This window comes from Geotrypetes seraphini, chromosome 1, assembly GCF_902459505.1.
Source record: "Geotrypetes seraphini chromosome 1, aGeoSer1.1, whole genome shotgun sequence".
NCBI lineage: Eukaryota > Metazoa > Chordata > Amphibia > Gymnophiona > Dermophiidae > Geotrypetes > Geotrypetes seraphini.
Window position 1 is genome coordinate 362,113,038 of NC_047084.1, and position 26,107 is coordinate 362,139,144.

The following is a 26,107-nucleotide window of genomic DNA, read 5'->3' on the forward strand; positions in this document are numbered from 1 at the left end:
ATTCAATTTGCTAAAGTTTCAAAATTTTTCTATAGCAAAGGTTTCAGTGTTATTTATTAAAAATATAATATGGAAGTTAGCAATCAAAAGTATATGGGCTTCTTTTAAAGCATTTACCTCACCGGCCCACAGTAGAAATCTCTACTGCAGCTTTGTAAAAGCTAGCCTATATTAAGTTGTTAATAGGCAAACTAGCATGCAGTAACATCTAATGCCTGATCATGCTAACAGTGATTGGCAAGTTGCATTTTAATGACATCTTCAGTTACAAGGTGTAACTAGGAGAGGCTTAGATGGAAACGGGGTGTTGCTCTACCCACCAAAACTATTGACATCCCTATATTCCATCAAATCTATTTAACTGGTTTCTAGACCAGTGGCATACTAAGGGGGGGCGTGGGGGAGGTCCACCCTGGGTGCAAGCCCTGAGGGGGTGCTCCGGCGTCCGTTCCCCCCCCCCCGATGTCTGATTCTTCCCCGCACCATTTAGAGTAGCGAAGCAGCCTGCAAGAATGCGATGTCAGCGATCTTACACTGCTTCGTGCTGTCCTCCGCCGCGGTCCCGCCCCCTCCACTGACTTCAGAGAAGGGAGGCGGGTCCACGGCGGAGGACAGCACAAGCAGCTCAAGATCGCTGACATCACGATCTTGCTGCAGGCTGCTTCCCTATTCTAAATGGTGCGAGGAGGTCAGAGAGGAAGAACCGGACGTCGGGGTGGGGGGTGAGAGTTGGGAGGGGGGCGAGCGGTCCTTCGGGGTGGGGCAGGCAGGCAGGCCTTCAGGGGGAGATGCAGGCCTTTAAGGGGGGGGACAAGCCTTCATGGGGGGAGACAGGCTTTCGGGGGGGGGGACAGGCAGGCAGGCCTTCAAAGGGGGACAGGCAGGCAGGCCTTTAAGGGGGGGACAGGCCTACAAGGGGTTGCAGGCCTTCGGGGGGTGCAGGTCTTTGGGGGGTACAGGCCTTCAGGGGGGGATAGGCATGCAGGCCTTTAAGGGGGGGATAGGCCTACAAGGGGGTGGGACAGGCCTTCAAGGGGGGGACAGGCCTTCGGGGGGTGCAGGCCTTCGGGAGTGCAGGTCTTCAAGGGGATGCAGGCTTTCAGGGGGGTGCAGGTCTTCAAGGGGGTGCAGGCCTACAAGGGGGTGGGACAGGCCTTCAAGGGGGGGACAGGCCTTCAGGGGGGTGCAGGCCATCAGGGGGATGCAGGCCTTCAAGGGGGGAAACAGGAAGGCAGGCCTTTAAGGGGGGGACAGGCCTACAAGGGGGTTACAGGCCTTTAAGGGGGGGACAGGCCTTTGAGGGGGACCCTGGTGTAGAAGTACACAGAGGGAAGGGGGTGTTCAAAGAGACATGCATATGCCAGCCTTTGGGGGGGAAGAAATAATGGGTCTGAAAATAGAGGAGAGGGAGAGAGATGATGGACCATGGGATTTAGGGAGGGAAGGAACAGAAAGGGAGAGAAATTGGACACAAGGGATTGAGGAGGGATAGAGATACTGGATAGGAGGGTAATTGGGAAAAGAAAGAGAGAGATGGTGGGCCCTGGGGTGGTGGGGAAGGAGGGAGAGATGCCGGATGAAAGGGTAGTTAAGAAAAGGTGGATCTGTGGAGGGAGATGAAAAAAAGGAAAGATACCAGACTTCCTGGGGAGGGAAGGGAAATGGAAAGGGAGGACAGAGATGGCAGATGGATGGTTAGCATGAAGAAAGAAGGAGACCCTGGCAAGCAAGTTATCAGAAGACAACCAGAGCCTGGGACCAACCAGATTTGAAAAATAACCAGACAACAAAAGGTAGAAAAATGTATTTTATTTTCTGTTTTGTGATTATAATATGTCAGATTTGAAATGTGTATCCTGCCAGAGCTGGTGTTAGACCGCAAACGTGAGCTAGGATTTAACAGAGAGAGGAAAAGTCCTTTTTGTTTCTTTATTTTATTTACACCACAACGCCAGTGTGGTTAGGAGAAGCCAAAGGGGGTTAAAAAGCTATAAAACCCACCAGGAGTTTTGGAAAAAATCACTCAACTGGGCAGGAAAATCGAATCGAAAAACCAATTAAATAGGCTGAATCGAAATTTTTCTTCCTTAATCGGGCAGTTTGCGCTACTGTCTCAGACTTTAGGACCTGGGATTGGGGAGAGATAGCATCCTCGGTACTTTATAATGCAAGTGAAACGAGGATTTGGTCAGACTTTTGAAGGGTCTACAGAAGAAAAATATTGTATAGACCGGGGACATGAGACAGCAGGAAATGGGAACTTTTCTTTCTTCTATTTTTGTGAATGGAAAGGCTGAGGATGTCAGAGAGTTCAGTTAAAATATGTGCTTTATAAAAAATTATAATAATGTGTTTTATAAAGTTTATAAGCATTGCTGGCCTACTCGGTGAGGTGTTCCTAGTGGTGGTGGTGGTGGTAATGACAGTTTGTCAATGTGTTGAGAGGAAGAGGTGGTCTGGGAAATTCTCCTGAGCAAATTCCGGGCCCATTTCCACCCCCCAGTTAGTCCACTCCACTCAACTGGTTCACACACTGAGTGGGTCTTTGGGTATTGTGCCTAGGTAGTTGTTTTGGGATCTCTTCCAGTGGTTTGTCAGTATCTCCTTGTGGTCCAAGGAAGGAAACTTTGTTAACCTTAGCATTGACCTTTTGTAACAGTGCTGCTTGTGTGGCATTAGGCTATGTAGTGATCGAAAGAAAAAAAACAGACCTTTGCACCTTTTTGCACTATAGGTGGGTGTATGAGGAGATTCACATTTCCTGTACAGCTAAGTCCGTGTGAAGTTCCCTTGTGCTGTATTTGACATCTAGCAAGGTCTCTGGAAGGAAAGATCTAAGCTTAAAAATGAAGTGGCCAGAAGTTATGGTAAAAGCAGATAGCTTAGCTGGTTTTAAGAAAGATTTGGACAAATTCCTGGAGGAAAAGTCCATAGTCTGTTATTAAGACATGGGGGAAGTGTCTGCTTGCCCTGGATCGGTAGCATGGTTGCTACTCTTTGAGTTTTGACCAGGTACTAGTGACCTGGATTGGCTACCATGAGAATGGACTACTGAGCATGATGGACCATTGGTTTGACCCAGTTAGGCTATTCTTATGTTATGTTCTCATCTGTAGGGGCCTTTGTTTTCACTTCTTATTTTAATGTATTTTTTTTCTGGGAACTTATCAGTGTTTTTTATAATGGGAACAAAAATGGAAGAGAATTAATGTGTGTGGGATGAGGGGGTAACTAATTTCTTCAGCTAAATAATTAAACCCACCTCAACCAGACATAGGAGAACTCGCACACCATTCACACACCCTCCAACCAAAAACGTCAAAAGAAAAAAACAGTTTGACAACCTCCTAACACTCGACCCCCAACTCTACAACCTATTGACCTCGACCACAGACTACAAAACCTTCAAAAAAGAAATAAAAACCCTTCTATTAAAAAAAACACATAAAACCGAACTAACACAATCAGAACTGTCCCAAGCATCACCTGCAACTACCGGTACTCCATATGTACTTCTCATGTCATGACAATTCAGACATAATTTAGGTTATGTTATGTTTGGAATAATGGTTACATATATGAGGTTCAATAAAAGAATATTTTCACTCCCTGTTTCTATTCTGACCATTTATACCGTTTCATGGTTATTACAAAAAATATTTTTTACATGGGGGGTGTCAAAAAATGATGGGCCCCGGGTGCCACATACCCTAGGTATGCCACTGTTCTAGACAGCTATATTTAATGTTGTCCGATTTTGTAGAATGCCCTTCCAGCTGAATTGTTTAAAATAACATCACATCAGGCATTTAAGCCTGCATTTAAGACTCATTTGTTCAGATAGACTTTTATGTACTCTCTTTGAAGTTCTTTTGTGCAACTGGAGGTCTTTGCTTAGGCATGGAGTCTACATTATATAACATAGAACATAAGAATTAGGGAAGCCAAAAAACTAACACAATAATGGCTGATTTCAACTAGCCCGGTATTGACTGAGTGTATTTAATGTCAGGACTTGCTACTGAGATAAATTCCTTGATTAAATCAAGGACTGCTTTATGGAGCAGATGGTTCAAGAATCGACAAGAGGCAAGGCAATTCTAGCTCTGTATGGAGCACATTAATTGGTGTGGGAAGTAATGATGCAGGGACTGCTTGATAACGGTAATCATAACATGGTCAAATTTGATGTAATCCAAGGAGTAAGTTCACAAAGGAAATCCAACACAATAGCATTTAACGTTAAAAAAGATTTGAATAAAAAATAAATTAAATAAATTAAAACATAAATAAATTAAATCCAAGCTGGTTATAATAAACTCTATTACAATACTAAATACATTCACAAATACTAAATAATTACATAATATAATATAGTAATTAATATATAATATTGTTGTAATGTCATTAGTATAACTAATTTATAAACTCTAATAAAACATAACATTTATAATATTCAATGATATCTCTTTTCAATAATTGAACTAAACTGGTTATAAGAAATTTTATTACTATGCCAAATTTTGCAATATATAATATAATGCATACTTAATAATTAATTGATTTAACCATTACAATACATAATTTATAATACATAATGTATACTTTACATAACAATTTGATAATTAACCATCTAAATTACTTTAAGGTTTCACATATATATATATATATATATATATATATATATTGTGATGAGACTAGGGGTAAGCCTAGTGCTGGCAACCTGGCTCCTGCCACAGGCTCAAGTATTAGCGCTCTTTGGAGGGCCACTCTGGGATAAACACAGCAGAAAAAAAAACCTCAACAAATAATTGCCAGTTCCAAGTTTTATTACCCAGTTCAAAGGCACTGGTTCTAAGGCAGCCCCACCAGTTGATGAGGCTTGGAAAAGATTTATCATAAACAAAAGTTCTCTTTTATAGCAAGTCCATGCTTCTTTCAGGAGAGAAAAAACAAACAAAACTATTTCCTTTTTTTAAACAGGATTTCTCTTTCTCTAGTGCTGCTGCCAGGATTTCACAGTTCTGGGCAGCCTTTGGGTTTCAAGAACCCCAAATCAAAGTTCAGCTGTCCCCTCCTTGGACTTGGAACAACTATTGTATTACGCCTTCTGACCTACTGAGTTCTAAATACCCCCACCACTTTAGTTCTGGGCAGGGGCTGGGAACCATCCACCCTTTGTTTTAATGGTCTAAGATTCCTCTCCAATGTTCCCACTATCAGGGTTATGCAATGTCAGGTCATAGAATCCACTCCGGGCTTTACTTCTCCCCACTCATTATGCTTGGCTTGCATACAGGGATTCTGGTTTAATTTCTGCTACTAGCCAAACTTCACATTCACACCTCCAACACTCATTTATTATACAGTCCTTCCTAAGGACAGAACTGTTTCTTATAAATACCTTAGACCAGTGGTTCTTAACCTGGGTTCGACCGAACCCCAGGGGTTTGGTGAGTCAGTCTCGTGGGTTCGGTGGAGGTCAAAACACACCTCCGACTCATATAGCGCATCAGTCACGTTCAATCATCTATCAGTTATTCAGTGATTTTGATCAAGACTGATCGTGTACTCGGTTTCTTGATCTATCAATCTGTAACTAACGCCTTATATACATCAATCAATTCCTGATCAAAATTTGTGATTTAACTGATAGATGATTGAATGTGACCGAAGCACTTATGATTCGTGATGATACGCCCCGCTTGTCCATAATTGGCTGCAGGTGATCACGCAACATCGCTTGGCCTATCTGTGCTGCAGGGAATTTGATGCACACAGTAGTCGAATTGTAACTGTTGTGATAGTATGTCGTGTGATACCTATCTTAATATTTTAATCCCTTACTAACTATGTCGAGCAAAATACCGAAAGTGGTCGGACGAATATGTACAATATGGATTCACATGTATAACGAAACGTGATGGGAGTCAGCGTCCTAATTGCATGATTTGCAATGCCAAGTTGAGTAATTCTAGTCTAGCTCCGGCAAAACTAAGGGAACACTTCCTTAAGCTGCATGGAGATGGAAAATACAAAAACACAATGCTCGCTGAATTCAAGGTGAAGAGAGCAAGATTCGATGAAAAGGCTACTCTGCCTGTTCTCGGCTTTGTACCCATCAACAAACCGATCCTCACAGCATCGTACGAAGTTGCTTACCTGATCGCAAAGCAGGGCAAACCACACACCATTGGTGAAACACTCATAAAACCAGCTGTGTTGAAGATGGCGAATATCATGCTGGGAAAAGCGGCTGAAGTTCAGTTATCTGAAATTCCTCTTTCAAATGACATCATCAGCAACAGAATAGAGGACTTGAGCAAAGACATCTTGGCTCAAGTAGTTGCAGATCTGATTTCAAGCCCGGCAAAATTCAGCCTTCAACTTGACGAGACCACAGACGTTTCCAATCTAAGCCAGCTTGCAGTATTCGTGTGCTATGTGAAAGACGACGTGATAAAGGAAGATTTTTTTATTTTGTAAGCCTCTTACAACAACAACTAAAGCAACTGATGTGAAGAAACTTGTGGATGACTTCTTCAAAGACAACAATCTTTCGTGGGATATGGTTTCTGCAGTTTGTTCGGACGGAGCTCCAGCCGTGCTCGGAAGAAAGTCCGGTTTTGGTGCGCTAGTGAATGCCGATGCACCATACATCATTGTTACGCATTGCATTCTGCACAGGCATGCGTTGGCAACAAAAACCTTGCCTCCAAAACTGGCAGAAGTTTTAAAAATTGTTGTGGAATGCGTGAACTATGTGCGAAATAATGCTCTGAAGCACCGCATCTTCAAGGAGCTGTGTAAAGAAATGGGATCTGAATTCGAGGTACTTCTGTACCATTCTAACGTTCGGTGGTTATCCCGGGGACAGGTGCTGAATCGTGTTTTTGCCATGCGTGTGGAATTAGTTCTGTTTTTGCAAGAGCAGCAACATTGTCATGCAGATTGCTTCAAAAATTCTGAGTTCATTCTCATTTTAGCGTACATGGCTGATATCTTTGCAGCTCTCAATCATCTCAATAAGCAGATGCAGGGTGGTGGAGTCAACATCATCGAAGCGGAAGAAAACCTGAAAGCTTTTCAAAAAAAGCTACCATTATGGAAACAACGAACAGAAAACGATAACTTCGCAAACTTTCCCCTGCTAGACAACTGTGTAAGTAAGATCGAAGATGTAGACATTTCTGTACCCGCGGAACTGAAGCAAACTATTGCCACGCACTTAGATGAGCTTGCAAAGTCTCTCGACGGATACTTCCCTACAAGAGAGTCATATCCAGCATGGGTGAGTCAGCCGTTCACGTTTAGTGTTGAGACAACAGATGTCAATGATGAATACCTTGATGAAATAATTGAAATTCAGCAGAGCCAGGTTCAACAGCAACTCTTCAGAACAACAACGCTCAACGTTTTGGTGTCAACAATTAGTAACGTACCCTGTTATTGCTAAGAAAGCTCTGGAAATTTTCATACCGTTTGTTACAACATATCTTTGCGAGCAATCCTTTTCGAGGATGCTGGACATAAAAACGAAGAAAAGGAACAGACTTTGTTGCGAAAATGACGAGAGTGGCACTTGCCAAGGTAAAGCTGCGCATTTCTGAACTGGTCTCTGAGAGGCAACAGCAGAAGTCACACTGATTTGCAGTAAATTTCATTATTATGTTATTATTATTTGAAATATAGGAGAACTTTTTTGTTTTCAAAATTGATATTATTTTTTCCCTCACTGTATACCTATGTTTTGAATTTGTAAAAATCATATTTTATTTTTCCAATAAAGAAGGTTTCGGTGAACACGCATATGAAACTGGTAGGGTTCAGTACCTCCAACAAGGTTAAGAACCACTGCCTTAGACCATTGTTACAGCACAAACTTTCATTCCCCTCCCCCACATAGTACCTTACAGACTCATGCTGCATTCAGACCTATAGTCTAAGGCTTCAGTGCTGCAGTCCATGTCATTTCTCTCAGAGATACCTCCCTCTACCTCCATGAGAGATTCCTAGCTCTCTGAGGCTGGATACAGGCTATTCTCTGAAGCAGCCTTTGGCAAGCCCTGCTCCTGGAGTCTTCCCCTTTCACTTAGCTTCTGCTTGGAAAGCAAGGTTTGGTTAGTCTGCCAGTGCTGTGTGTCAGGGAGTTTCTTAGCCTTCCCTTCCCTGCTTTGGGTTCTCAGCCGGCCTTGATTTATTCAGCTGGGTAACTTTCACTCCTGCTCTAGTCACTTTCTGCCTGTCAGCTCCACCCCTTTCCTTAGTCCTTACTGGGTCAGATTTCCTGACCAGAGGTTTAGCTGCAGAATTAACAGATGACTCATAAAAGGGACTATAGTTACTTGGAACAGGTATTCTGTTCTCCTCTGCCATTCCTTCTTTGTTCTGCCCTGCCTGTAAGCTCTTAGTACAGAGTTAGTGGGCAGCTTCCTGGGCTTAGGAATAGTCCCATTTGTTTTAGTGGCAGGGTTTAAAACAGGTTTTAAACCAGTGACAGGAGCTTCCCTGTCACTCTCTCTCTCTCTCTCTCTCTCTATATATATATGTATATATAGATTCAAAAGTATTTAGGAAAAATGAACCGATATAATGTTAATGAGTCTTTATAACATGATTTATTAGTTTAGGTATATTTGACTCAGTTTGTGAATTTCGATCCCTTGGAAATTTCTAACGTGTCAAAAATATAAGGATCTTTATTTAATATATTTACTTCTCTATTACTACAAAAACTGTCTGTAATATGCTGTGAGGGAGCCTGCTTTTTGTGGCTTGCTTACTCCCTTCTTTTCTCTCACCTAAAATGTAGCATCACCTGTTTAGCACCACAGGTGTCTACACTTCCAGTACATATAAAGTGATACGCTACTTCTTATTTGTACCTCTCATCTGTAACCATTTTCCCAATGAGCATCAATTTTTTTGTCTGTTTTTTACTTACAATACTGATGACGACTCTCATATATTATTGTTCACATGTTCCTTAAATTAATTTCACTGAATGTCAAGGTCTAAATAATGTCATTAAATGGAAAAAAAATATTGTCATACTTAAATTCCAAACATACAGACATAATTCTGTTACAAGAAATTCATTTCAATGCTTTTGAGGCTGCTAAAGTAAAAGTCAAATGGGCTCATCAGCCTTTTTTCTCTCCTGCAGTTGGGATTAAAAATGGAGTAATCATTTTAGTTAAAAATCAACCTGATACCAGAATACCATCTACAACTAATGATGATCATGGTAGGTGGGTACAAATTACTCCACTATGACTCTAACTAACATCTACGCTCCCACAACTGACTCCACTGAGTTCTTTGAAGAAATTGCTAATCTGTTAACTGCAACTAATGTGATGCAACATATTGTGGCTGGTGATTACAATATAATCATGAACCCCCTCATTGATAGAATATCAAAAGCGTCTTATAGAACACCTAACGCCAAATCTATTCTTATGGACCTAATGTCACACATGAACCTGATTGATATTTGGAGAGACCTTCACCCAACCAAGACTTCACTTTTTATTCACCATCTCATTGTTCATACTCACGCATAGATATGTTTCTCATGAGCCATTCTATTTGTCACTTCATAAAAGATGCCACCATTGAAGAAATCTCAATATCGGATCATGCTGCTATAATTCATACTTTAGAACATTTTACCCAAGTGTCTGTTCCTATACAATGGAGCCTTGGGTCCGTTGCCGCCTCTGAGGAAAGAGGAAGTTGCCGGTGAATCACTGCCCTGGCAAGTAGGAGAGCTGCTGGGAGGGGAGATAGCCACTCTCAAAGGCTCCCCAGGATCTTGCTCGCACACGCTGACCATCTCCCTTGTACCTGCAGCTCTCTCCCTTCTACTTGCACCTTCCCTGCGGCCCTCTTCAGCATCTCGGCAGGGGCGGTGATCAAGACAGGCTGCCGATGTCGGGACCTTCGCTCTCTGAGTCCCGCCTATTTTGTTTCAACTTCCTGTTTCCGAACAGGCGAGACTCACAGAGGGAAGCCCCAACGTCGGCAGCCTGTCTTGATCGCCTGAGGCTGGGAGGAACAGCAGTCGGCAAGAACCGCAGTCCAGGAGGAACTGCAGTTGGCAGGAAATTTAACTGCTGACTCGATCTCGCTGGCCCTGCGCAGACTGGCAGAAATTTTCTGCGGACCAGCACCAGTCCACGGACCGGCGGTTGAAGAACAGTGCTCTAGAATGCGACATTAAAAAAAGGAACATGATCACCAATTGGATATTAACAACATTAACATCCTTCTTGACCTTCAAAAACTTTGCTTCCAATACAATTATATTCTACGGGGAAAATGCGGCTCACTACGGGAATATGCGGCTCACTGAGGCTAATTATTATTCTGACAATAATAAATCAGGTCATCTTCTAGCAACATACTTGCAAAAGAAAAGTGAAAAGAAACCAATTAATAAACTAGTGTTGAAAAATGGCGATAATATATCCACAACACCTGAGATTCTTCTGGAATTTAAAAGATACTATAAAAAATTTTATTCCTCTGAACTAGCTAATAAAAAAATCTCACACATTTTCTTAGATGGAATTGACTTACCATCTTTACCTACTTCAGCCCAAGAGCATCTATCTTTGCCAATCACACAAAGTGAGATAGCTGACACAATTGATGATATAGCCAAGAATAAATCTCCAGGCCCTGATGGGTTTACTACTGAATTTTACTCATCTTTTAAACATATACTTGTCTCATATATGCAACAATTTATTATTACATATTTGATATCACAAGGAGCTGCTTCAGGTACTTTTACAGAAGCAACCATTATAGTTATCCCTAAACCGGGAAAGGATCCCCAGCTTGTAATCAATTACAGACCGCTTTCCATGATTAATGTGGATGTTAAAATCTACGCCAAGATACTGTCAACTAGATTACAACAAGTAATACCACTCCTGGTTACCACAGACCAAACTGGATTTATCAATGGTAGACACTATTTTAACAACTTCCGTATGTTATTGAATGTTATTGCAGCATCTCAATCCTCTACTCAAAAATTTACATTAATAGGGCTTGACGCTGAAAAGGCATTTGATAGAGTGGAATGGCCTTTTATTTATGCTACATTATGTAAATTTGGTATTCCTGATCATTTTATGAACATGATAATGGTGTTATACTCAAATCCCAGAACAAGAGCTTCCATTAATAGTCACCTCTCTGATTTCTTCAAACCTTCTAGAGCAGCGGTTTCAAACACGCGGCTGGCTGGCTGGCCCGGAAGTCCCTCCCAACGTTAGAATTGAAGTCGGATGGCGAGAATTGGTCGGCCCTGCGCTGGGGAAGATAAACAGGGAGAGTTAAGACCTCGGCGCGGCCTGTTCCCCGATTGCGGCGGTGGCGGCCTGTTCCCCGATGGTAGTGGCTTGGGGGAGGGCAGGGAGAAGTAAGACCTTGGGCGCTGGCCTGTTCCCCGATTGCGGTGGTGGAGGCCTGTTCCCCGATGGTAGTGGCTTGGGGGAGGGCAGGGAGAAGAAAGAAAGAAGGGAGACGGGACACAGACAGAAAGGGCATGGAGAGAAAAAGACAGAAAGAAAGGGGGTACGGAGAGAGAGAGAAAGAACGAAGGGGGCAGGGTGAAATAAATAAAAAGTTGGGGGAGGGAAGGAGACAGATGCCAGACCAGGGGAAAGGAAGGAAGGAAGTAGGGAGAGAAAGGAAAGAAAGAGATGTCAGACCATGGAAATTGGGACAGAAGAAGAGAGATACAAAGGGAAGGGAAGACATGAAAACGTAGATTTTGAAAAGAAAGCAGTTAATGCCAAAGATGGATGCAAGGCAGAAAGTGAAGATGGAGAGAAAACCAGTCAAAGGACAAGAAAACCCTGGAAACATAGTTAAATGCACAGAAAAATAAAGTCACCAGACAACAAAGGTAGGGAAAATGTTTTATTTTCAATATAGTGATTGAAATGTGTCAGTTTTGAGAAAGGAAAGATATTAAACTTTAAATGTGAGGGCTGCAGAAAAAATAGGGTACTTGGAGGGCCGCAGAAAAAATAGTTAATGACAATTTTGCATAAAGTAAAACTCTTTATAGTTTATAAATCTTTCCTTTAACTGTTAAAGGAAAGATTTATAAACTATAAAGAGTTCTACCTCATGCAAAGTTGTCATTTCTTTAATAAGACATTAACTATTTTTTTCTGCGGCTCTCCAAGTACTACAAATCCAAAATGTGTCCCCACTAAGGGTTCGAGTTTGAGACCACTGCTCTAGAGGCACCCGTCAAGGATGCCCGTTGTCCCCATTGCTCTTTAATTTATCGCTGGAACCGCTATTGGTGGCTATAAGAGCAAAATCAGATATTCAAGGATTTAAATACTGTGGTTATGAAATCAAACTTGCTGCGTATGCAAATGAGGTTATGCTGTGCATAACACCAGACTCTATCCCACACGTCATCAAGGTAATTTAGTCCTATGCGCAGGTCTCTGGCTATAAATTAAATATGACTAAGTCTGAATTAATGCCTCTGAACTGCAATGAAGATAAACAAAATATTAACTCCTTTGGTTTTGTTTGGAATGCATTCAAATTGAAGTATTTAGGATTTTTCATAGGTCCAACTTTGGAGGATACAGGAAAACTAAATGAGGAATACATGCTATCCATAATAAAGAACTTAACACATAAATGGTCATCATTAAAAATTATCTGGTGGGGGCGCTTGGCCATGATCAAAATGATGATTCAACCCAAAATTAACTATGTATTAAGTATGTTGCCCTTCTTATTACATAAGACTGTATACCATGTTATTGAAAAAATGTTGAGCAAATTCTTGTGGAAAAATAGCCAGCCACGGATAGCGTTGCACAAACTTAAAAATGATAAATCGAACGGTGGAGTCAACTTTCCAGACTTTTTAAAATATCATCAAGCCTTCATAATGCATCAGGGCTCATTATGGCTCCTTAATAAAACTATATCTGACCCCGCCTCTTGGCTGTCTCTGGAAAAAATCTTATATGGTATCAATAATCTTACTTGCATCTTGTCACTATCCTCCTCTCTGAAAAAATATAATTGTATTTTCCATTCAACATAAAAGGTTCTCTTACATTTTGATAGCATTATGAAAATCAAATGGAAGGATACCACATTGATTTCATTATGGAACAATAACACCTTTAAAACCAATAACATCGCCTTGAATGGGCCTATTTGGCAAAAATATGATATCTGGACACTGCAAGATCTTTTATGTAATAATTGATGGTTGGCTTTTGAAGAAGTGCGTGATAAATTTAATTTACCAGTCAATCAATATATTAATTGGCTTCAATTAAAACTTGTGGTGTATACTTCAATTCCAGAACTTCTAAAATTGAAACCAATACCTGATCTCCTTCAAAATATTATTACTATAGCTCCTCTTAAAGGTGTTGCCTCTAAATGGTACACTTTATTGAAGCAAACTTTACCTGTGTCTTTATCACTAATGATGATTGCATGGCATCTGGATTTAGACATTTCTGCTGATGATGTGCTGTGGCAGAAAGTGTGGACCAAATCTATTAGATTGGCTACAGTCCTTCAATCAATATACTTTCTACTACATCAATCCCATTTGACGCCACATAAACTTGCTAAATTTTCCAAAGAAAGCTCCAATCTATGCTGGTCCTGTGGAAAATTCAAAGGTACACTGCCGCACATGTTATACCAATGCTCACATATTAAATTGTATTGGGATAAAGTCTGGAGCACTATATCCACCATTCTAAATATTAATGAACCCTTACATCTTAAAATTATTATTCTTGGACAACATGGTCTCACTTATTCTATGCCCGAACCCAATGCTCGTTTACTTAGCATCTTATAATTCTTGGCTATTAAAAACATCTTGTACTGTTGGAAGGACTTATCTAAGGTAGAATACTTTGTATGGTGGAACACTGTATGCATAACCAACAAATTTGAAAGTGTAATAGCTGAAAAACATCATTCTATTAGTTCTTTTCTCAAAGTATGGAGACCTATTCAACTCTATTGTGACTTGGACCGTTGACATAAATTATCTCAATGAAATATCATTTTAATATTTATAAAATATAGAGAGTCACTTCTTGTCAGTTAATTAAGTCACTTGGGATGCTCAGTATGATGCTCATTGGGAACTCTCTTCTATGCTTTACACGTATACTCTCAGCTGAAATTATATGTACTGGCCCTGCTGAATTTGGTTGACATGAGACACTGGTTGTATTGACTTATAATTAATACTATCTTCCCGCTTATTAACTGTGATATGTACAACTATTCTGTTTCATGTTTAAGTTATCTTTTGTATATTTGCATATATGTATATTTGCATATTTATAATAATTATTTGTATACTTTGTATATTTATTTTGAAAAAAGAAAAGTGCAGCATGGAATTTAAGAAAACTAAATACAGTCCAAAAAGGAAAAAAAAAGAAAAAGAAGATTTGATAACATGAGGAGAATGGTAAAAAGAAACTGCAAAGGTCAACAATTTATATCAGATGTGGATGTTATTCAAAAATACCATCCTGGAAGCCCAGACTAGATATATTATCAGATGTGGATGTTATTCAAAAATACCATCCTGGAAGCCCAGACTAGATATATTCCATGTACTAAAAAAGGAGGAAGAATAAAAAGAGGAAGCCCAGACTAGATATATTCCATGTACTAAAAAAGGAGGAAGAAATATTGTAGTTCTTACCCTTTCCTTTCTGTTTTAGTTCGTCCAAGGTTTAAGTTTTATGTTGTACTAACAATCCCTAGTGATGTCTTACATTGTTAATTTTTAATCATGTTTTATAGTATTTGTACTCTATATAATCTTTTATTATTGTATACCACTTAGAAGTTTGATTAGGTGGTATAAGAAATTTTAAATAAACTTGAAACTTAATGAGTGAAGTGAAGGAAACTATTAGAGCTAAAAGAGAATCCTTCAGAAAATGGAAGAAGGATACAACTGAAAATAATTATAAACAGCACTAGGAATGTCAAATCAAATGCAAGGTGCTAACAAGGAAGACAAAGAGAGACCTAAAAAGGAAGATTGTGCTGGAAGCAAAATCACAAAGTAAAAACTTTTTAAGGTATATTAGAAGCAAGAATCCAGGAAGAGAATCAGTTGAACCACTAGATGACCAAGAGGTAAAAGGGTCTCTCAAGGAAGAAAAGGCCATAGAGGAAAGATTAAATTAATTATTTGCTTCGGTCTTCATCGAGGAGGATTGGGGGGAGAGTTTACTAGTATTCAATTCTGATGAATCAGAGAAACTCAAACAAATCTCTGTAAACAGTTGAAGATGTAATTGGTCAATTTTATAAACTGAACAGTAGCAAATCACCTGGACCTGATAGTATACATTCCAGAGTGCTTATAGAATTGAAAAATCAACTTGCAGAGCTATTAGTAATTTATAATTCAGCATAGTACTAGAAGATTGGAGGGTGGCATATGTGACACAATTTGTTAAATGGGTTCCAGAGGAGATCCAGGAAATTATAGACTGGTGAGTCTGATGCCAGTGTTGGGCAAAATGGTAGAAATTATTATAAAGAACAAAATGACAATATAAGCATGAATTAATGAGAGAAAGTCAACATGGATTTAGTCAAGGGAAATCTTGCCTCACCAATATACTGCATTTCTTTAAAGAGGTAAATAAACATGTGGATAGAGATGAACTGGTTGATAATGTGTATTTGTATTTTCAAAAGACATTTGAAAAGCACCTCAAAAAATGTTCAAGTGCCTTGCCCTGCCAGGCTCTTTACCCGGCTCCCTTCCATCACTGCACTGCCCTGGTTCACTATTGGACCATCAGGGCTTTCCAGGTAAGCTTTTTAGAGGTCTGGGACTTGGGAAGTAGGTGGAATGTTTCAGATTCGGCTAGTGCAGGAGGAGGGAAGAATACTTCCTATCCTGTCTCAGCATTGGACCACCAGGGCCTGAAGAGAGGCCTGCAGGGCCTCAGTGGAGAGAAGAAGGGGGGACAGGGTGCATAGCCTAGCAGGGGAGGGAAGGAGGGAAGGGAGCTAGGTGCAGAGCCTATCAGGGCAGGGCACTTGAATATAAACTTTTGGTTTATATTTGAATTCACCTTTTTCCCTCCTTTTTAGGAAAAAAAAAAGGTTACCTCAGTTTATATTTGGATCAGTTTATATTTGAGTATATACGGTACTCATGAAGAGGACACCTTATTTGGCTGGTAATTGTTGACCATGTAACAGCTGACCATAAGAGCTTTTGGCCTTGTAATGGTTGACCATAACTTAATGTTGGCAACCAAATATGATGTCCCCTTCACCCTCCCTTCCTCCCTAGTTTGTGCTCCCTGCCTTCCTTCTGTGTCCCTCCTCCCTCCCGTGTTCCAACATGCCCCTCTTCTTCCCTCCCTCCTTCCATTATGTGTCCTGAGTTTGTGCCCCCCTTCCATGGGTGTAATTCTGTTCTGGTTGTCTCCCTCTTCCTCCTTACTTGAGCCACACTTATTTCCCTTTAACAAAAACTGTGGTCAGCAGGTCCTGCATGTTACACATGGCTGAGCCAAAAGCCTTCCCTCTGACCTTGGGGGAAGTCCCTCTGGAGGATACCACGTTTGGCCGTGTAATGGTTGGTCAAATGTGGTGATTCGACTCATGAAGTCAGAAAAGTGCATGAATATAATCTCAGCTAGGGTAGAAGTGGACTAGCAAGTCCTTCTACATTCGTAGATGCAGCTGGTTTTAGCCTTGTGTATATATGTGACTAGTTAGTTAGTTGTTCTTTTTTCCATTAAAGGCTTGGAAGAAGATCTGAGTTTTTTACCTGCTTCTTGAAGTAGAGATAGTACTGCATTTAGTAAAGCCTTTGAGAGAGTGATTTCCTGAGTGCAGGGCTACATTGGCCAGTGTCACATTGTGTGATGCTCTTTGTGAAGGATGTGGTTAAAGATACATCTTGGCTATCATATTAAATATTTGAATAGCTGAATGATTAATCAAATATACTATTGTGTATTAACATTCAATTCAATAACAGATGTACAACTGAGAAAGTTTAAAGTATGGGGAAAATATAATTTTTTTCTACCAGTATATTCTTAATGAGATTTTTTTTAATCCCTTTTTAATCCTGCTCTATAAACTTCCACCTGTTTTTCCCACCTGTAAACACTAAAACAGCATAAAGCATTATCTAGGGAGCCAAGGTTATCAGATTTTTCCAAAACTCTTTCTAGAAGCCAAAATGGAAAACTGTCTGATAGAACTCCCTACAGAAATATATCTGATGCCTTCCCAAACAAAATCTTCAAGACTGTCTTCCTGGGAAAAGGAAGAGAAACACTAACCTGCAGCAGCTTGTGCTTGGACATTGCACGGGAATTTGAGTCATGAAAAACATTCTTCATGTTTATTTATATTTTCAGAGTTCTTCTTTTCATCTAAAAAAAAAAAATCAAACTGAAAATAATGACAGATAAAAAACACATGGGGTAAATTCTATAAAGGTTGCAAAAAGTTAGGTGCCAAAAAACTGGGCACTTAGGCCCTGATTCTATAAATGGTGCCTAGATCGTTTACTGACCCCCCCACCCCCTGATAAATCCCTATCTTCCTTCTTCACTGACTTTGACTCCTAGCTCTCCTTTTTTCTCAAACCCTCATCTCCTTCTATCATCTCTGGTGACTTCAACATTCATGCTCCCTCTGACTCCTACACTTCCAGGTTTCTCGCCCTGACATCCTCATTCAATCTCTAGCTGTGCTCCATCACTCCTACCTGCCTTGACCTTTTCTTCTCCTCCAACTGTTCTACCACCAGTTTCTGCACCAGTCTCTGACCATCATCTGTTAACATTCATGGTTCATTACCTTCCCCCCAGACCCGGTCAATCACTACCAATATGTTGAGTAACCTTCAGGCTACTGGCCTTGGCACTCTCTAGTCTACACTACTGTATGAACTCTCCTTTTAACTGCTATGTCTTTCAAGTCTGTAAATGAGGCCGTCTTTTCTTATAACATCATTCTCTCCTCTGCTCTAGATATCCTCACTCTTCCCAATTCATGTCCTGTAAAGCACACCAAACCCCAACCCTGGCTGACTTCCAACATCCACTACCTGCAGTCCTGTGCCAAATTTGCTTAACTTCTTTGGCTTAAATCCCACACACATGCTAACTTCTTACTAGTGCTGCCAGATTCAGGGAAAAAATTTTGATTTGATTCGATTCAGCCTATTGAATCGATTTTTTGATTCGATTTTCCTTCCCAATTGGGTGTTTCTTTCAAACATCCTGGTGGTTTTATTTTATAGCCTCTTCACCCCCTTTGCCCTCTCCTACCCACACTGGCGCTGTGGTGTAAACAAAATAAACAAACAAAAAAGATTTTTCCTCTCTCTGTTAAATCCTAGCTCACATTCACGGTCTCTGGCAGGATACACATTTCAAATCTGACATATTGTAATCACAAAACAGAAAATAAAATTATTTTTTCTACCTTTTGTTGTCTAGTCATTATTCAAATCACGTTGGTCCCAGGCTCTGGTTGTCTTCTGATAACTCGCTTGCCAGGGTCTTATTTCTTCTTTATCTGTGCTAACCATCCATCTTCCATTTCTGTCCTCCCCTTCTGTTTCCCTTCCCTCTCCCAGAGGTCTGGCATCTTTCCTTTTTTTCATCTCCGTCCCTGTAGCTGCAGCGATAGAGTTCACCATCCCCAGATCTACCATCTCTCCTTTTCTCAACTACCCTTTCCTGCTTTAGGGGATGAGCGGGAGGGTCAGTCACCAAATCGGGAGGGCAATTTTTTTTAAAAACAAATTGATTCAAATCGATTCACCTGAAGTGAATTGGTGAATCGATTTGAATCGGGAATCGGGCAGCACTACTTCATACACTTCAAATTCCTGCTGACATCCTTCCAGTCTGCCCTCTCACAGTCTGCCCTCTAAACAAGAATACTATGCCCATTGAAATAAATCTCTTAGTTCTAACCCTTGCTGTTTCTTTGTTACACTAAACTCTCTACTTAAAGTGTTCTCACCTCCAGTCCCTTCTTCACTTTTCCCCCAAGACTATGGTCAAATTCTTCTACAGATACTCATAAAGGTTAAGAATGCTTTAATCATGCCTAAATGAAGGAAAAGATCTCAAAGCACCACACCAAGATTCATTGATTTCTCCTTAGGTTTATCGTGGTGGAGGGTATCTTTCATCGATCCAAAATCTTCACTATTTGTAGACTATATACTGTATATTCACAGTTTAAAAAACAGTCAAACCTCGGTTTGCAAGTAACGCGGTTTGTGAGTGAAACCTTGCCTCACAAACCGAGTGTAGCGTTGACTTGATATGCAAGCTCCCACCCCCAATAACAGGCATTGACCCCCTCCCCCCCCCGCCCATCCACCCATCCAAACCCTTACTGCGATTGGGCACCGGCATGCAGCACCAACCCACAGGATGTATCGGTGCCAAAGAGCCTGCCACCTGCCGCTGATCTCTGCTGGGCCTTGAGCATCTGTGCATGCTCAAGGTCTTCTGGCTCCCACTCTCTCCGAGATTCTAATGAGATTCGCAGAGAAACTGAGAATCTCATTAGAATCACAGAGACAGTGGGAGCCTGAAGGCCTTGAGCATACACAGATGCTCAAGGCCCTGTAGATATCAGCGGAAGGCAGGCTCTTTCGGCACTGGCACGTCCTGTGGGTTGGTGCTGCGTGCTGGTGTCTGATCGCGGTAAGGGTTTAGGCAGACGGGCGGCGGTGATGCCAGTTCTCGGGGGCATTGACAGTTCCCGTGGGTGGGGTAGAAACATGCCAGTGGCCTCAGGTTGGGGGTCTTTTGGGAATGTGGTGGGATGGAAGCATGCCAGTGACCTCGGGGGGGGGGGGGGGTGGGTCTTTTGGGGATGTGGAACGAATCATCTGAGTTTCCCTTACTTTCTATTGAGGAAACTTGCTTTGATATACAAGCACTTTGGTTTATGAGCATGTTTCTGGAATGAATTATGCTTGCAAACCAAGGTTCCACTGTATTTACCTCTACTTTTTAAATCAATTTTTAATTTATTAAATTTTCAATTTTCAAATTTTTAAATGTTCTTAATGAAACCTTTAACCTAAAGAAAACTATTTTTTCAAAATTGCTTATTTACCCTTCCCAATTGTGATTACCAGTGTTACTTGTCCCATTTATAGTCCAACATAGCAGGCGCACTAAAAAGGTTCAAAGAAGAGAGACCAAGATGATAAAGGGGATGGAAATCCTCTCGTATGAGGAAAGACAAAAGAGGTTAGAGCTCTTCAGCTTGGAAAAGAGACAGCTGAGGAGAGATATGATTGAAGTCTACAAAATCCTGAGTGGTGGTGAACAGGTACAGGTGGATCAATTTTTACTACATCAAGATTTACCAAGACTAGGGGACACTCAATGAAATTACAGAGTAATACTTTTAAAACCAATAGGAGGAAATATTTGTTCACTCACATGAAGTTAAAAGGTAGGCTGGTATTGATGGATGTCACTGATACACACTAGTCAGTAGTGTTGTGACCCCTCACGGGAAGATAATTGGTGGTTCTCCAACTCATTAGACTCCAAAATGGCCCCAGCTTAAAAAATAATGAAGACCACTGGCCTATTCTATGCCTTGGCTTCTGTTTTATGGCTTTTTCTAGTAGATACTTTCATATATCCATCATCTGTGAATAATTTTTTTCTTGCTCTTTTACAAGTGTTCACCTCTAATTCTCACAATCGTGACTGCTCATTCTAGCTATTTATGTCTATACTTTTAAGGTATTGGAGAAGAATTTTCAAAGCCATTGATTAATTGCAGAACTGTATTTTATGAAATGTACTTTTACAGGCAATTTTGAAATGTACTTTTAGAGCAGGGGTAGGCAATTCCGGTCCTCGAGAGCCGGAGCCAGGTCAGGTTTTCAGGATCTCCACAATAAATATGCATGAGATAGATTTGCATCTCAAGGAGGCAGTGCATGCAAATCCATCTCATACATATTCATTGTGGATATCCTGAAAACCTGACCTGGCTCCTGCACTCGAGGAACAGAATTGCCTACCCCAGTTTTAGATGCAATTTTTACACTACTCAGACTGTTGGAAAGGTCACAGGTGTCTTTTACCATTCAAAGTAGAATATCAATTCCTAGAAGGCAACTGTTTTTTATGCTGAAAATCATAGGGTTCTACTAACACTGGAGAAAAAAGGATGAAATTTAATTAGTTCAATTATGGTCACCACGTCTCTAAATAAATAAATAAAGGAATTGAAAAAGCTACTATGAGAAGGGCAATGACTCTCCTATGAGGTAAGGCTAAAGATGATAGGGTTCTTCATCTTATAGAAACAACAGCTGAGGGGAGATATGATAAAGATCTATAAAGTACTGAATGAAGTGAAAAGATAGACATAAATAACTTGTTTACCCCTTTAAAAAATATAAATACTAGGGGGCGTGCAATGAAGCTAAAAATAGTAAATTTAAAACAAATGAAAGAGAAAATATTTCTTCATTTCATTGCCAGAGAATGTGGTAAAACTGGTTAGCATAATAGGGTTAAAAAAATATTTGGATAAGTTCCTAAAAGTCCATAAACTAATATTGAGATGGTCTTGGGGATAAGCAGCATGAAATCTATTTTATTATTTTGGGATCACCAAGTATTTGTGATTTGATGCATCTTTGGTCTGTCCCAATACGACAATGCTTGTGAACTTATGTACAAGTGTTGGAAAATCAGAAAATGTTTGCCTCGTGTTGCTTCCTGTGTCATTTTTTTACCCTCCCTCTCGTTTACTCCCTTCCTGTTTTTTTCGCTCTAACAAGGAATTGTAACTTTTCCCTCCTATCCTCTACGATTCACGTTAGTCTTATTTTGTAAGTCTGAAGTTACTTTTTCTATATTCACAACCCTGTTTTTATAAAATTGTACATCGCTTAGTAAATTAAATAAGTGATCCATCAAATACTAATAAAAACTTGAAACTTGAAAACTTGAATATTCAGGTTTTTGGGGACATTTAGGGCTCCTTTTACTAAGCTGCACTAGCAGTTTTAGCGTGCGCTTAGCGTGTACTAAATTGCCACACGCGCTAGACACTAATGCCAGCATTGAGCTGGCGTTAGTTCTAGCCATGTAGCACGGGTTTAGCGCTTGCTAAAATTCTGCATGTGCTAAAAACCGCTATCGCAACTTAGTAAAAGGAGCCTTTAGTTGCTTTTAGAGCAGTGATTCCCAACCCTGTCCTGGAGGAACACCAGGCCAATCGGGTTTTCAGGCTAGCCCTAATGAATATGCATGAGAGATATTTGCATATGATGGAAGTGATAGGCATGCAAATTTGCTTCATGCATATTCATTAGGGCTAGCCTGAAAACCCGATTGGCCTGGTGTTCCTCCAGGACAGGGTTGGGAACCACTGATTTAGAGAATGACACAAGGACAATTTTTTCCCCATCTCCATAGGAACTCAATTTCCTCATCCCATCCCTGCAAGTTTTGTCCCTGCTTCACTCTTATAAGGTCAGCCTTAACTGCACAAGCCTTGAATCTTTATGATTTTAAAGTGTTTGAGGCTTGTGCAGATGAGGACAGAGTTTACAGGGATGGGGCAGGGACAGGAAAAGAACTCACCAGGATGGGACAGGAAAATGAGTTCCTGCGGGGACGGTGCAAAATCTGTCCCCACGTCATTCTCTAGTTGCTTTGTAAGGTTCTGATGATAGTGCATATTCTTTGGAAATAGTAGGCATTATGAACCCAGTTCTATAAATGGTGCTAAAAAATCAATACTGACAAAAAAAGCATGCTAAGCGCTATTCTATAAACAGTGCTCAAAGTTAGGTGCTGTTTAAAGAATAGTGCTGAGCACCAGGATACATCTGGTGTAAATCCTTATGTCTAAATTAGGCATGGATTCCCCTTCTTCTATAAGTGTGACATAAATTACAGGAATACCCCTGATCCTCCCATGAGCCTCCTGCAGCTTGTTTTTTGGACCCACACGTATGTTTTATGTGCAGATCACAACATCTAAAATCCACCATATGTTGTTTTTTATCCCCCCTAAATGTTTCTTCTCTTTCTTTAAAGATTTTAGTTCATCCCCCTCACCTTTTGTACCAGTTATTTATTAGTATGTATATATTTTGTATTTAATGGTAAAACCGACGCCGGAGCAGAGACTTTGTTCGCACTTGGACTCCATATTTGAACATTTTGGCTCCTGAGAGTCGTAGCCGGGTCTTGAATAGACTCCACCTCTGAACCTGTGCTTCTATGTGTCTCTGCTGTTCCCTGCTTACGAGTTTTTTGGTGTCCGTGGGGGGATGGGGTGGGGTGGGGGGGTAGGGGCTTCTTGGTAGGGGGGTGGGGGTATGGTGGGTCCGGGGAGGACATAAGAGTCCATCCTCCGCGGGTGTTTGATGAAAATGCATACCATGTTTTGTTATTGCTGTTGTATTTACTGTTGCTTAATAAAATAGATTTGAACATAATGGTAAAACCTGTTCTGTTTTGTCCCCTATTTTTAATATGTTCTACGCATTGAAGTATTTGACATTGCGTGTACAACAATCCTTAATGAAACTTGAAATGTAAAGTTTAAAGCCAATTAGCACTGATTGATTATTAGCATCTAATTCAGCGCTAATTGGCTTGCTATTCAATTAAATTGGACACATGCCCAACTTTCCACATGCAATTTTGAGTGTCATTTATAGACTTGTAGGGTGTGTGTGTGGAAAGAGGCCTCACTATTTCAGAAAAAGGGGTTTGTGCATGTGCAATGGTTCGTGCATCTGTGGTGGTTCCAGCATCAGGAAAGAGTACACACTTTCTGAAACGGTATATCATTTTTATTTCTTTTCTTTTTTTTAATTCTTTATTGATTTTTAATCAAAAACAGTGTCGTACAAATGAAAGAACAAAAGATATTCCACATATTATCATCTTTTTAAAATAGTGCACACGCTTTAGAAAGAGGGGAGAGTTCCATAAATGGCGCTTACGGAGCCCCAATCAGGGATGCCAAGCGATGCCTAGTCAAAATCCACATGAAACTTAATTTTTCTTAATTAGTTGAATTGGTATGGTAATTGAATACACCATTAAAAACAAACAAAAATTAATTAGAGTTGTACACAGAATTCCACATGGCGCCTAGCAATGCCTAAGTTGAGGCACCTACCGCACTTAACGACTCCTATCTGAAAAGTAGGCATGGTTAGGGGTAGAGAAAAGGCGTGGTATGACTTGGACATCGCTAGGCATCTGTGGTAGACACTGGTATATTAGGCCAGGAAAACCCTGGCCTAATGAACCGGTACCTACCACTAGGATGCCTAGCAAGGCCTAAGTCAAGTTACTCACCGCTAGGTGTGATTTTCTAAACAGCACCTAGCAGTTGATCGATAACAGCCCTGAGCAGCGCCTGAAAGTTAACTGCCATTAGGTTCCGTTTATGGAATCAGGCCCAAAGTATACACTATTATCAACAAATGACAAAGCACAAAATGCTATGTTTTTTTGCTCATTTTTGTTTGGTAACAACATATAATGCAACAAAAGAGGCAAGGGAAGAGTCCAAACAACCAAGGGTAACTGTCTTTGTTCAGAAAATGCAAGTCCCAACAAGAATCCTAGTTTCGGTGTCCAAAGAGCATTTCACATCATACTTCCGAGTATGTATTACAAGGTCCAGTGTCAGTTCATTGTCCCCTAAGGAAGGTGTTGTTTGGACACCAAAACTAGGATCCTTATTGGGACTTGTATTTTCTGAAAAAAGGGCTAGATTCACTAAGCCCACCAATCATGTCCCAACCAGTTTGCGACTACTTTGCGACCCCCGACCCAATTCACTAACCTTCTGGTCGATCCGATCTGCACATGCAAATGAGGGGAAACACATGCATAAGTAGGAAGACAACAATTTACTAACCCAACGAAGGAACACCGATTGGGCTGGCTGATCCAAAAACAAGCGACTGCTGAAGACCAGTCGTTCACGTCCCTGCCGACTCTCCTGCTCTCTGCTGCCCTTCCTTGTAGTGCGAGCTCATGCGGATTTAAAGCAGGGCTGCACTACAGCGTGTTCTGTTCCAGAACACGCCACAGTGCAGCCCCGCTTTAAACCCCGATTGGCATAATTTGCATGAGGACGCTTTGTGCATCGGTCGCCTGGGAAGACTTGGCAACAGATCGGAAAGGTAAAGGGGGGGGGGAGGGTTAGTGAATCTTCTAGGCCAAAGACAGTTACCCTTGGTTGTTTGGTTTCCTCCCTTGCCTCTTTTGTTGCACTGTTCATGGTCTTGAGTCAAGTTGTTTCTTCTTTGCTTCACTCTAACAATATATAATGACATAAGATATGTTAACATTTCTTATGTCATTGCAATGATAGCCCACCCCTATTAGGTACATACCTACTTTCACTTTGTAAAATGTGAAAAAGGATTTGCAGATCCTTGCACTTACTTTTCTCAACTGAAACAACCATGAATAGTTTTGGACATACAAATGAGAAGAGGGGAAGCACTGGATTAGGCAGTAGAGTGGCATTTCTTTGTTCTGCTTTCTGCTGTATTACTCCATTTTTATCTCTTCCCTCCACCCACATTCCTTATTTTCGCACATCTTTCAATTATGCTACCAATGTTCTACCCCCAAGCCAGACAAGCTTTTTTCAGGGTCATTGAGCTGAAATCATCCTCACTGCCTTGTTAAGTGATATATGCTGTTTTCTTAATGGAGGGAAGTTTGTTATTTTGGTTTCTCACAATTTCTCTGTGGCCTTTGGCCTGGTCAGTTGCCAGTTCTTGATCCATTGACTATTGGGACTTGGTTTGGGTGGTATTGTTCTGAAATGATTTGTGTCATTTCTGGACTCGCTTTCATTTAGAGTTAGTTCAGAGTCCCCTCTGTGCAGCACTCCTAGTCTTGGAGAGTAAACAGGGCTCAGTTCTAGTTTTATACTGTTAAACTAAATCAGTACTCTGGCATCTCTTGTACAGTGTAACAGGATACACAGCCTCTTCGACAGTGTTGATATTCAG